Source organism: Aythya fuligula, chromosome 2, assembly GCF_009819795.1.
Source record: "Aythya fuligula isolate bAytFul2 chromosome 2, bAytFul2.pri, whole genome shotgun sequence".
NCBI lineage: Eukaryota > Metazoa > Chordata > Aves > Anseriformes > Anatidae > Aythya > Aythya fuligula.
The window spans coordinates 32886075-32900644 of NC_045560.1; positions in this window are offsets into that span (position 1 = coordinate 32886075).

Sequence of the window (14570 nt, forward strand, 5' to 3'; positions counted from 1 at the left end):
CCCCAATCCCCCTGCAATCTCTGGGCAGGGATGCCACCCACTAGATCAGGTTGCCCAGGGTGTCATCCTACCTGATCTTGAACACCTCCAGTGATGGGGCATCCACAGTCTCTCTGAACAACCTGTTCCAGTGCCTCACCACCCTCTGAATGAAGAATTTCTACCTAATTTCTAATCTAAACCTCCCCTCTTGTAGTTTAATCCCATTTCCCCTTGGCCTGTGTAAAAAGTCACTCTCCATCTTTTTTATAGCCCCCTTTAAGTACTGAAAGGCCACAAAAGCCTTCTCTTCTCCAAACTGAGTATCCCCAGCTCTTTCAGCCAGTCTTCATAGGATAGGTCTTCCAGCCCTCAGATCATCTTAATAGCACATTGGCCACTATAAATCCTTAGAGTTTCTAACAGAAAACTATCACCTTTAGCATAACATTTTGCTTGCAGATTACATGAGTGCTCAGTATGACCAGCTATTTGCCACCAGGGGTCAACAGGCCCCTGTTGTTCATAGAACATGTCAGTTCATAGAATCATAGAATCATTAAGGTTGGAAAAGACCTCCAAGATTATCTGGTCCAACTGTCCCCCAACCACCAATGTCACACACTAAGCCATGACCCTACTCACCAGGTTCAACCTTTCCTTAAATACCCCCAGGGATGGTGTCTCCATCCCTGAGCACCCGGTTTCAAAGACTAACCATAGTTCTTGAATCTGTGGCTTAAAATACTGGCTAGATTAAGCAGAACTGAAAACCTTTGGAAAGTCTCTCATCCTTATCAACTGTGAGCTTTATAGTGACATTTTGCCACTTTAAAATAAGAAGTATAAGCCTTGAAAGATGATTGTAATAAGTTAGGTGTTCTATCAAAATGTCCCTTTTTCATCAAGATTAGTACCCAACAACTTCTCATTTTATGGGAAAATGATTTCACTCCTAGCCTTCTTTTGCAGTAGTTTATCCTACTATCAAACTTTAATTTCAGAGGTCTCAGTGACAAAAGGAAAAAAAAAAAAAAGTCACAGCTGTCACAGTTGTTACACATTTGAAGGCAGATCTCTCATTTATTTACAATAATAGTATTTTGTATGTATGTGTGTATGTACGTATGTAGTATTTGCACAAGATTCTGCAGAGCTTCTCTACCACTGAAAGAAACTTTTGCTGCTCCAGCTCCCTGACATGAAGAGAAGGAGCAGCCAATCCTAGCTTCCTGGCTAGCTACTTAGCCTGCAACACAGAGAAAGGAGAAAAGTGCACTATAATAATAATGTATATGAGTAATAGTTTATAGTTGTGCCTACCTAATGTGTGTCTGTGTATGCAGTGTACAATTCACAGACTGCCCTTCCAAAATATAACCTACATATAAAAAATGAAAGTGAAACATACCAGAATCATTTTTATACTGCAAAGCACATTGTATAGCCTCTACTACTCCTTTAGCTCAGCAGGTTTGAATTTGATAATTATCTGTCATGGAATTTACAGGACCATGTTTTAAAATAAAATCACTAATATGCAGTTGAACACTTAGAAAAATAATCTTGTATATTGGGAATTATATTAGGTTAGAGTAGGCTATAAGTGAATGTGTTATTCACCTGCTGAATTAATATATGCTGTATAGATAGTGTGCAGAATATTAAAGACTCTATCGCACAATTCTTAGCCCTAGAAACTGTAGTAGCAAAGAGACTACAGGCTTTTTGCACATTAGTTTTTTGAACTTTGGCCTATCATCAGGATAACAGCATCTCATACAAAAAGCAGACTGGTGGTATTTCTTCTGTATGTTTCTCATTTTTCCAGCCTCCTAGTAAAAATGTATAGGATTTATATACTTAATTTTTGTTTTGATGGTGTTTGCTGCCTAAAATAATAGAAGCTTTTGAATACTTCATAAGGTTTTTGTAAAATTTCTTTCAGTGAAGTTTTATGTCTAAGCTTTTGCAGTTCCAAAACCTTGAAGTCAGCATTTGTGTTGCTTGTTGTTTGCTCTGTTTGATTTGAATTCAAGAAAGAAAGAAAAAAGTCTGTTTTGCTTTGTTGGGAACAGACTCAAACACATCCATATGAGAAATGGTGTGTCTAAGACTTCAGGAAACTTTGGGATGGGGGTGCTTTAAAAAATGGTCTTTAATCAAGCAACTTGTTAAATCCTCAGAAAGGGGTAAGAAAAACGTGGATAGAGAATTCAGTTTATTCAGAGAAAGAGCTGCAATTTAAACACATGAGTGACAGCCTACAACAAAGGATCCTTGGAACAGTTATTGCACCCTGTAGCATGCATTTGGCAGAATAAAAAGCACTCATACATATCTGAGGGCCAGCACAAAGAGAAAAACACTGAAAAGTGAAACACTTGTAGGTGAACAGCCTTGCAATCAAGTCACACAAAATATAGTGTATTTTCAATTCTAAAAAAAAAAAAAATTTAGTTGGAACTGGATATCGTAAACAACTTTTTTTTTTTTTTTTTTTTTTTTTTTTTTTTTTTTTTTTTTTTGTCTGGAGGATGGTGTCTCCTCTCCTCGAGACTCAAACTTTTCTAGCAGTGTGTTACTTATACAATTTGCAGAGGGCATTGGCCTGGAATTTGAGACTGTACTTTACTCCAGATTTCAGATATGACCTTGAAGAAGTCACATGCACACACACACATAAATATATTTGATTGAAGTAACTAAAACCTTTTGAAGGTCAGACCTTAATCTCCCTTTTCTTCCATGTTTTGGTTTGTAAAGTAGAGATAACAAGACTTTTTTATTTTACAGTTTATAAGAAAAATAAATTAAAAATTTTAATGCAGTTGGATACTGAAGGCTTTTTTTTATAACTGTTAATGAATCATTACACATGTAGTCTGCATATTTGTTCTTGCTGGGAAAAAAATGATGAAATTATACAAGCTATAATTACGGACTTGTCAGTCTCTGACTTTAAAAGGAAGATACTACCTGTAAACTGTGTTACGATATTAACTTGGAATTTAATATATGATAACAAGTGGAAAAAAAAAAAAAAAGGTTACTTTTAATTGTCATGACAAACCTGTTTAATCAGATCATTTTGAAAGATATAAAATACAGTATAGGTCGTTGTAAATGGAAGTTTGAGAATATACATGTAGACATGAAAGAGTTAGTACACTTCCCTGTTATCATGATCCCAACAGAACAAAGTATTTTCTGCCAGACAGACTATGGAAAACAGACATTTAGGGTGTGTGCAACTGGTAGTGATTTTTCTCTGGAATTAATATATATATGGAAAAGTAAGAACCATGCACATACTTTTATATACTTAAGCATGAGTATAGAACAGTACACATATCCAGTGTATCCAGTTTATAGAGACTGAGAAAAACTTTAAAACAAACAGAAACATAAAAGCTTAAGCAATGATAGGCAAATTAAAAAGATGTAATTTTGCAATTCTGGGAAAATGATCTATGGCTTATTATTCTGAGGGCTGAAGTTTGACAGTAACAACTCTGTAATAGATACAGCATCAGTAGTTCTATGTTTTTTGGAACATCACCTAGGACAGAAATGGAATAAGCAATTTGTGGCACCATTTGCTCATTTTGATTTAGTGTAAATTTAGAATTCATGGGGAGCTTATGTACTGAAAGAACAGAGCCATATGCTCACACACACACACACATATGACATATGTTTTTTTGTAATACTTAATTCAGCAAGTGGAAGACATGCTGCAACTGTTTCCCCACTTCATAGCTGCATACTGTTTATTAATTTTTCTTCATGCCTGTGACAAATAACACATATGTCCTTTCTTTGAAGAACATATCTCTGCCTCGTAAAAGGATAATTTGTGTCCCTTTTCCCAGAGGATTTCTGATGTCATCATGCATACTTTTACATATATACGCCCTCTTCAGAACTTCACCAACAACTTATATGAAGATAAAATCTAGTTATACCTCTCAAATTGTCAACCTTTTAACTCTAGATAGTGGTTACATCTTTAATACAAAGATTTCTGATGTGTCTTTATCAAATACTGAATTTTTATATTTCTTAAGCCTGATTTTCGATGCATGAAATAAACTGCAAAATATGATGGCAGGCACCAATTCACTGAACAGATTCAACTGAGAAAGAAGAAAATCTAACACTATCCAAGGAATAAAAACAGTATTAGAATGACCTATCATGATATGAACTGCATGATTATTCATTAGAGGGTTTAAAAATATGTACTCAGAAATAAAAAATCATGCCCTTTTATTCTGAAGTACACTTTAAATCAGGAAGACAAAATGGTAGCCCTATTTAGGCTGTAAGCTAGTATATTTGTGCCAGAATACCAAAGACATCTTCCTCTAATGTACTCTGTATGTACTCTACATGTATGTAGAAGATAAATATCTTGAAGTCTAGCTTAAATTAAAGACTCCCCTATGAATTGTCCAGAAGTGATCTTGTCTGCAAATGACTATGACGAAGGAAGTAGGGCAGTAAGATTGAGAAAGAAAAGAGCAAAGGAGGCCTCTGACAATCTGTACATGGGAAATGAAGATGAATATATCATGGTGGATTTTACTGTAAAGACATGACAACTTGTACTGCAGCATCACTTTATATTTCCTCAAACATGCCTTGACAAAAAAATTAGAGTTGCATGCTACTATCATCCAGTCTGTCTCCCAAAGTCTAGAACTTTTATTTCCCACATGGAAAAGAACTTTTGGTAACCTTGGTCATGCAACATATTCTTCCACTAAAAAAAAAAAAAATGTGGACAGAACAGAACCTGTAGTAACGGAAATAATGTAAAAGATATTTGAGGTGTTTCCCAATGGGAAAAATTAAAAGCTGAATGATGAAAATCACCAAAATACAGAGAAACTCTGGGGCTAACAAGGAGTTACCTCAAAGTAAAATTTTTTACAAACTTGACATTTTGTTTCATATTTGATACTTTTTCATGTCTCATATTTTCCATTAGTTATAATTTTAACTAATGTCACACTGCATCTCTTTAACCAGTTGAGTCAATGGATATATCCGTTTACCTATTATTTCAACCTTTCTAACCTTTCAACCTCTCTAACCAGAAGAAATATGTTAATTATGCAAAACGTGAAATATTGAAAAGGTCAATCTGACTTTTCAGCCTTCTAGTCTACACAGGAGGCCATGTAATGAGGAAGAAACCACAGCATAGAGAGGGATTTGAAATCTGGAAAGCAAAGCAACAGAAAGAACGTGAAAGATGCCCTGATGTTGTGCTGTATAGAAAGGTAGGGATGGGGATGAAGGCACTTTTCTACCATCCTGTGTCTGTCCTGGGTTCTCCTTCTTGGCTTCTGGTTCAGCATTAAGTCAGATGGGGAGGGCCACCTACTGGGTGACCTTTGGAAGGTAAATCATTAGTTTATGATTTCAGATAATTATAAAAGAAATTTATACAGAGCAAAAACACAGCAAGGGGCTAAAATTAATGAATTGGCTAATCAGACTCGGTGAGAAGGACAAATTGCACTTAATGTAGCTCTCCTACAGTTTCATGACCAGCTTTCTGCCACTTACAGTAATTCTTTTCTGGCATGCTGGTAAAAATCCATGGAACTGATCATAATTTGCCCTCTTTATGTGTAATGAAGCTTTTCAACAGCAGGCATGCAGAACCTACCTGTCTGATACGTCTCCCACAGATGTTAGGATTTCATTGAGGTTCAATACTGTTGCTTTTGTACACAAAGCAGTAGAAAGAACTGGCCATCATCTCATAACAGGGTTTTATACCTACACATATCAAAGACTGTATTAAAATATTGAGTCTTTCTGAAGATCCCGAAGGAATTCTCTCTGGTTCACTCAGTATAACTGTGAATAGCCAATGAACAAGAAGTCTGAAGCTTTTTTGAGTGGTGTATTTTTGCTGTGCCTACATACCAGTCTGCTAGCACTGACTCTAGGACTCCTGGTGCGGGGAGATGCGCAGCACACACTAAGAAAGGCAGATTTTTTTTACTGGCTGGGAACATCAGAGGAGATTAATTTTATGGACTGCTTTAGATTTATTTATTTATTTATTTATTTTAAGTTATTTTGTCTTTTAGATGTGCCTGAGAAAGCTGGCCTGAGGAAGTTTAAGGAATAATTTTATGTACAGCAAATGTTTCAGAGTGCATTTTTATTACTTTCCCTGTTAAGAGAAGATTTTCTAAGCTAAAGCTGAAGGAATGAAAAATTGGATCTTCATAACCAGATTTTTATTGCTGTGAAACAATGAACAAAATGTGACTGCATCACAGGGTAAAACAGTAGAAAATCACACATAATGGCATTAGGTTATGATGGTCTATGACCAAACAAGACAAAGGTTTAGGTTCAGTGGCCAAAATAAGAATATCTTGCTGAGGGGTTGAAGAAGAGACTACCTACAAGAAGATGGAGTGGAATTAAGATGAAGCCAGTCTCTTCGCAACAATGCATGGTGGGATGATGACAGACAACAGGTACTAATTGAAACAAGAAAAGTTCAAATTACATATAAGGAAAAACTTCCACCACAAGGGCAGAGGAGCAATGGAACAGGTTGCCTGGTTGTTGTCTCCATCTTTTGCTTTCAAGACCGTGCTCATATGTCATTTGAACTGGAGGTTAGGCTAGATGCTTTCTGATGCCCCTTTCCACCAAAATTTCTCTGATTTCCCAGATAAAAATTTGCATGATAAGAAAATGGTTTTAAAAATGGTTGGCAAAAGACGAAGAATTACATTTATAATGAGGGGAGAAAAAAAAAAAAGGGGTAAAATTCAGTTATATGAAGACCACACAGGCAGTCAAATACCCCTGCTCATGTATATAATGACTATGAATAGCAATCTTGGTTTAAATGCTAGTAGTCAGGATGAATAAAACGAGAAGTTGGAAAATCCCAACAGGAATGCAATAAATAAACTGTAATGTAGTAAATTAGATGGTGATTAAGCAAGACACAAAGTATATGTCAAATTGGTAAGGAGGGTAGAAGGATGACTACTTCAGAGAATGAAAATGGAATTTCTCAGGAGAGTTCTGTATTAAACGGCAGATAAATAGGAAAATTATAATCACAATCTATGCATCACCTCCCACAGAAAAACTTGGTGAAGTGAAATAAATAAAAAATTACATCAAATTAAAAAAAAAATGTAGAAATTTTTAAGGAAATCACAGGGAATAACAGAAAGAACTGAAAGAAACTGTGGTCAACTGGAAGGTAACAAACATCTGTTGACTCTAAAAACAGGGTGAGACTACATAATTTCGTAGATCTGTATGGCATTTTGGAAAACAAAACAAAACAAAACAAAACAAAACAAAAAAGCAATAATTGTCTTGTTAAGAATACTTGTCAATTATTTAAATCAAGCCAGAACTTCACCCCTACATTTTGCTCCAAAAACCCGATAACCTTCCTGATAATCTTGAGATATATCCTTAGGGCATTAGTCTTTTTTTTGTGAGTTGTTCGTTGTTCTGCCCTTGGTGTCATACTAATAAACATGTAACCATTCAGCTCTATGCCTAAATAAAAAAGTTGAGGATGCAAAGGGAAAACACAAAAGAAAACACAGATTTGAAATTGCCCATCTTGTCCATCTCCACTTAGACATTGATTAATACATTTGGACTTTTTTTTATTTTTTTTTATTTTGTCTTCCCTTCATTCACCTCTGGTCATTTTTAGGGTCACATTTCTCTTTGAAGTTGGTCAGGAAGCATGTTTCTGCTTCCACAAACATATATGCATTTAAATATTATTCTTTTTTAAAATTAACAAATCAAGATGAAATTCTGTTTGTTTGTTTGTTTTCATCTTGTTTTGTTTTAAAAGAAGGGGAGACAAGAAAAACAATTAAAAAACAAATAATTAAAACAAATTAAAACAAATAATTAAAACAAATTAAAACAAATAATTAAAACATTAACAAAATAAAAACATTTTGTTAATGAAACAAAACAACAACAAGAGAAAAAAAATCGGAGTCCATGTTTCTGAAGCCAGCTATGTTGTCTGGCCTCCTAAAGGGGTGGATGTTGGGGCAGTGAGTTCCCAGGGGCTTCCTAGTCCTTTCACAAGCTGGCCTGAGAAAGGACCTTTGGAATTCAGGAAGCAGTAAGTTTCTGAAGAAGCATCTGTTGCAAACTCTGGGGTCTTGGTACCCAGGTCAGTTACAAAGGTATGAAACCTATTTTGTAGAAAAACCGAACAAGTGTTTACAGAGATCAATGTCCTCCAGAATAAGTTTTGTCTTCCCAAGAAATTTTTTGGGCAGCACATCATTATCTCATCTTATGCATCGTGGCAATAAGAGTCACTTCCAGTAGTGCTTGGTAACAGCTTTACATTAGAAGCTGTTACACATGGGAGACAAAAAAAGAATATTAAAAAAAAAAAAGAAAGAAAGCACAATTTAAGAACTACAAAAGAGCTGTTCTGTTTTCTTGTCTAGTTACTGCGTGTTTGTTCCTTAGCAGTAGAGTAATACGTCTCCTCTTGGAACAGAGAAGTTATGGCTTTGTATTAAAGAACTGTGTTTTTCCCCTTGGTTTAGAAAAAAAATAAAAATCTCTATATACATTTGATTGTCAAAGGTATTGATGTCAAAGGTTCAAGATGGTACTGAGCCTGGCTGATAAAGAAACTATAGCATCTCAAACCACTGAACCCAAAAGAGACAAGATGGAAAGGCTATAACTGAGCTAGATCAGGAACTAAAAAGGTGAATATAAAAATGAGGGAGTGGGGGAGAGATGTGAAAGTTCTGTGGAGACTGGCTAGTTATTTGTGAGTGGTAGTCTGCAGTTAGAAAAATTCATAGCCTGTAATGTGAAAAAAAAAAAGGGCTTACTTCATTGTTACCAATTCCCATATATTTACACTCTAATCTGACATACCTGTTGGTGCATTTATTGTTTCCTGTTTGATGAGCAGTGATATGGCTGGAAAAAAAAAAAAAATGTTCTCAGTGGCTTCAGTCTCATGCTCCCTTTATAGCGTGGGCAGTTATATTGCTTGATTTGACTCAAATTTCTTTGATATTGGGCCCTGACTTGAAATAATTCTTCATTACATGACTTCAGATATTTTATTGCATTTTTCTGACTAATTCTCTCATGCAGGAGAAAGTGATGATGTAGAAAATCGATGTGTCTCTAATTATTCAGCAATATTTAAAATTCGGACTTTTTTTTTCTTTTTCTTTTTCTTTTTTTTTTTTTTTTTAATATGGTTAAATGGTCTTGTATTATTTTCATCACTCTTTAAAAAAAGCTTATAAAAAAGTGATACCACGTTATTTCTTCAGAGCTTTCATTATAACTCTAGTCCTTGAGGCTCTGGAAGCAGAGAATAAAAATACATTTTTTTCAGGACTCTTTCACTAACATACACTAACAAACGTGCCATAGTCAGTTCAGGTCTTTAGTATTTCTATTTAGAAAATAGAGAGCATGTGTAATCACCTTCATAAAATATTTGAACATCTAAACTCACCAAGTTTCAACAATTTGAGAATGGAAGTTTTCTCTTTCAATTTATTTCATGATAAAATTGTGCTCAAGTTACTTTTATATATATATATATATATATATATATACATTTCTCTACATGTTGCTTTGCTCAATTGTATTCCCTTCCACTATTCCTGACCAAACTGAAATTTACTTGTAATTCGCTTGTAATTTTAATTTAATTTTAAACTGACAAAACCCCAACTTATATGTCTTTTTTTTTTTTTCTAGTAGAAATTTGAACACCTGCAAAAACAGAATTTGCCTTTATAATTATAATCCTTATAATCCTTATCCTTATAATCCATAATATGGATTCCCCCCAAACCAATATCTGATTTCATATTTTGATGGAAAAATCTAGACATGCAGTAATATAGTTACCATATGTCACTAACCCGTCGTTTCCTTTTCAAAGAGTCTACTTCATTGCTTTCCATTTGGTAAAACACTTATGTTTCATTAGATCAGATTTCATCTCTGGATATGACTTTGTCTTTTATAACCACTTTGTTTATTACCAGGGCTGTGTGCAAATGGTAGTGCTGCGTGTTTCAGTGGGGGCGAGCTTCTTTGGTCATTGAGGATAACTTGGAGGGAGAGGGAGGGCAGGTCAGCCTTTCTTGTGGGTTTGTGTTTATAAAATATTCTGTTTTCTCATGCTTCAGATAACATAAGAACCTCCAAACCTCCATTTGTGGTAGCTCAATGTGCTTAATGTGCTTTTTTTTTTTTTTTTTTTTTGAACTAGAACTCTCCCTGTTGAGAATATGCAAAGAGACTATTCATACCTGTCTTTCCGGGAACTTTGTTTTAGGTTTCACATGTATGAAACTACGTATTTAACTGAAACATTTTTAAAGATGCAGTAGAAAATGAATGTATGAGAGCTGAAAGGCAGCCATCCCTGTGCTTCTCATGTTCTAGTTTTGAACAAAAGCTGGACTGGCTTTGAAGGGGTAATAGCAGCTTAAAATTGTCTCTACATGTCTGCTTTAGAGGGACAAAGGGCTACATATTAAAATAAATAAATAAATAAATCTCTAGACTGAGACTACTCAGGGTTGTTGAGGCACTGTCCTGGCTCTGCTGAAATGGCATAAGAATGCCAGGTGTGCACACACCTGGTTGGCTCTTTATGCACCCTGGCAATGCTCAGGATCAGCCTCTGAAATCTCACCTCTGCCTGAGCAAGTGATGACACTGGAGACAGCAGAGTTGACAAAAGGGATGATCACTCCATGGAATACAGGAGGTGTCCCAGCACCGCCTCTTACCTCTACATACTGCCCCATAGGGCTCCTGGATACCTTATTCTATGTTGTCAATGTCCAAAGATCTCTCACTTTTCTGCCATGTTGTACCACCACCAAAAATTTGACGTGGCCCAGACTAAATGATAATGTCACAGTTTATTTAAAAATAAGCATCTGGTTTGAATATGTCTCTTGCTAACACTGAAAATGCATTTGTTCTGAATATAGTAGCTTAGCTCGCCTGACAGTGTAATGATTTTAATGCATTACTTCTGCCTGAAGAACCTTGCCACCATCACTGGATTTACTATCTATGCAGTGTGGAGTGCGCATTCTTTGCTTGCTGGGATTTTAATAAAGCTGTGACTCTTGCTAGTTTCCAGAAGCTAGATTTGCCCTGTTTTTTCCTGTCTGTCTGTGGCACATATAAATTTTCCAATAAAAGCAAAAGTTTTGAACCAATTATTTTTTTAGATAGAATTAACATTTTCCCTTCATGTTTAAGCATTTATTGATATCTGTCCTGGTTTCAGTTAGGACAGAGTTAATTTTCTTCTTAGTAGCTGATAGGGTGCTATGTTTTGGCTCAGGATGAGAAGAGTGCTGATAACATGCTGATGTGTTAATTGTTGCAGAGCAGTGCTTACACCAAGCCAAGGACATTTCAGCTTCTCACTCTGTCCTGCCAACGTGCAGACTAGGGGTGCAGCAAGAGCTGGGAGGGGACAGACCCAGGACAGCTGACACAAACTGGCCAAAGAGGTATTCCATACCATCTGACATCATGCTAAACAATATGTAGGGGTGGCTAGCCGGGGTGGGGGGGCCAGCTGCTTGGAGTTGGGCTGGGCATTGGTCAGCGGGTGGTGAGCAATTGCATTGTGCATCACTTGTTTCGTACACATTATTAGTAGTAGTACTATTATCATAATTATTGCTATTATTAATATTGTTATTATTACTTTTCTGTCTTAATAAACTGTCTTTATCTCAACTCACAGGCTTCACTTTCCCGTTTCTCTCTCCCATCCCAGAGAGGGAGGGGGGAGGGTAAACGAACGGCGGTGTGGTGTTTAGCTGCCAGCTGGGTTAAACCACAACATCATGGTTACAGAAACTTGTTTACACTCCAAACTTCACCAAAACTTCAGTTAATTCCTGCTCTGTCTCCAGAGACCAAACTACTTTTGTCATACAAATAAATTAGTCTATCTCAGATGGTATTGGGAATATTTGTAGTTCTTGGAAATTAAACCTTCCCTATTAATAACTTTTACAACTATCCGTGTATTTCTTTTAAGCTTGAACTTACTAAAGAGAAAGTTACTGAGTCCCTATTTACCCATCTAGTGTTTGGATGGAGACTAGGCTCAAATACTATTTCTGAACTTCTAAAAGCTTTATTTTAACCATCTCCAGAACCGAATGAGGAGGTGACAACACATCTTAATCAAATACTAGTAACGATTTTTGAAAACCGTGTCAGGGTGTTTCAAAATACATATTTTTAGAAATGAAAATACATGGAAGGACTCTAGACAGCTCACATTCAATCATTTAATTCTCAATGAACTAGCACTCATTACAAGAGGCATTTGTGCATACACAGAAGCACTTGGGTGTAGGAAAATTGATGCCGACTTCCCAGTTGATCCAGCCGTTATTTGGAAGGGCTTCCAAATATTTTATTTCTGTAATGAGAGAAAATCTGAGCATACATATTCAGCTTTATAAGGTATTACATATGTATAGAGGAATTATAATAAAACATATCAGGCACAGTCAAGATCATTCAAAAACTTGACTGATAGTCACAGATGTAGAGAAATATTTAAAAATCTGTGCCTTATTGTCTCCAAAATATCCCTGAAGAGAAGTCCACATGCTTTAATAGCTTCCAGATGAATATTAAGAATAGGGTATCCATGAAGGAGGTCTATCTGATTTATAGCTTGAATATTTTCTTCATTGTGTTGTGGTACTACACAGTGATTCAATGCAAAAGGCCATAGATACTGAATTCCACCAGCTACTTGCAAAAAAATGAGAGAAGTATGAAAATAATGCTTATGAAAAAACAAAATAAAACAAAACAAACAAACAAACAAACAAACAAAAACAAAAACAAAAACAAAAACAAAAACAAAAAAAGGAGAAGTTTTAACCTACAGTTTACTAGGATACTTACTATTTTCATAGGGGTCTAGAGGTATAAGGATGTTTAACTGAAATAGAAGCTATGATTTTAAACAGCATATGCAGGTAAAATAGTGAACTTCAATAAAAGTAGCAGTGACTTTGTTGTGATCTTTCCCATTGGTGAATTACTGGTTACTGTAGAAAAAGCATCATTTTAATATTTTGTCCTTGATTATTTTGAGGCCATATCACTTTCCCAAGTTATTACTTTTGGAGTTCAATGGCCCAGGCAGGTCTGTGAAAAATATATCCTGTGATGCCTTCTTAGGGACAGAATCAAATCTCCACCACCATACATGTATGTTTAGAGGTCTTCCTACACAAAAGCTTAATGAAGATTTTTTGCCAAGTGGCAGATGCATGAGTTTCAGAGAAGCATTTGTCCTTCCTGTCTCCACATGGAAGTGCCACATGGACTTAGAATATTTTATAGCAATTAAGAGAAAGTAATACATTTTCATGCATTTGTTATGAATACTGAACTCACAGGAAACAAGATTTTTTTACATCAGCAAAGTCCACACCACTGTTTTTTCTGCAAAGTTTTCTTCATTTTATTGCTGGTTTCTCCTTTAATTTTAATGGCACCTAGGCAGTAACAAAAAAAAAAAAAAAAAAAAAAAGTTTCTCTATAGTCCTTTACTTAAACTTTTAAAAAGCAATATTATAAGAATGACTGATCTTTTTTAAAAATCTATTCCTAAAGCAATAACAGGATTAGGGATATTTTATTATACTTTTGATGGAGAAAACAAGACATTCCAGCACAGTGTTTATACTGTTTAAGCAGTTTACTTATGCCTCAAATTACATTCCTCTGGGAAATCTAGATATCTAGATATCTGTATTTTGTCTTTGCACTGTCCATCTCCATAGCAACTTTTTTGCTTCTATGGAGGATCAAATTGAGCCTGAAATTTTTAAAACAAGTTTTCTGTTTTCTGTAAAATAATTCTGTACAAAAGCAATTACAAAATAATAATAATAAAAATAAATAAATAAAAAACAAATGGCCTTTTCCTGATGTTAATTCTACCCTGCTCTGAACAGGGTTGACTCTGAACAATCCTTTGATCTTTCTTCCCTGTGATATTCAGACTGGCAGCAGGCTTATCCTCATGATTTCAGCAGCTCTTAAAAAATCTGGTGGTGAATTTTTCATTCCAAATTGAATGGCTCACTTGTTGTATTGACTAATTATGTTGTTATATACACACATTCCAAGCTTTTGCTCAGAAACCTTCACTTAAAACAGAATCTCATGAGGAGAGAGTGGAAGAGCAAGATGACTCTAAAAGAACTTTCAAGAGAAAGGTCATCTCTTTCAGAGATAGGTCATTTTAGAGGTTGTTTTTAAATTATAGCCAATATCATGTCCTGTTCCTCTCTGTAGTTATTTTGTCTTTGGTAACACCTAAAGATTCTGTGGCTGCAGATTGTTTATTACTACAAAGTAACAAGTGTTAAGAATAGTGTTATAAAAACAGGTTATTGCTCTTTGTCATTGGAGCTAATTAAACAATTTTTCTTCATTCCTCCAAAGATATGCACCTAGATAAATAGAAAAAAATATATATTTTG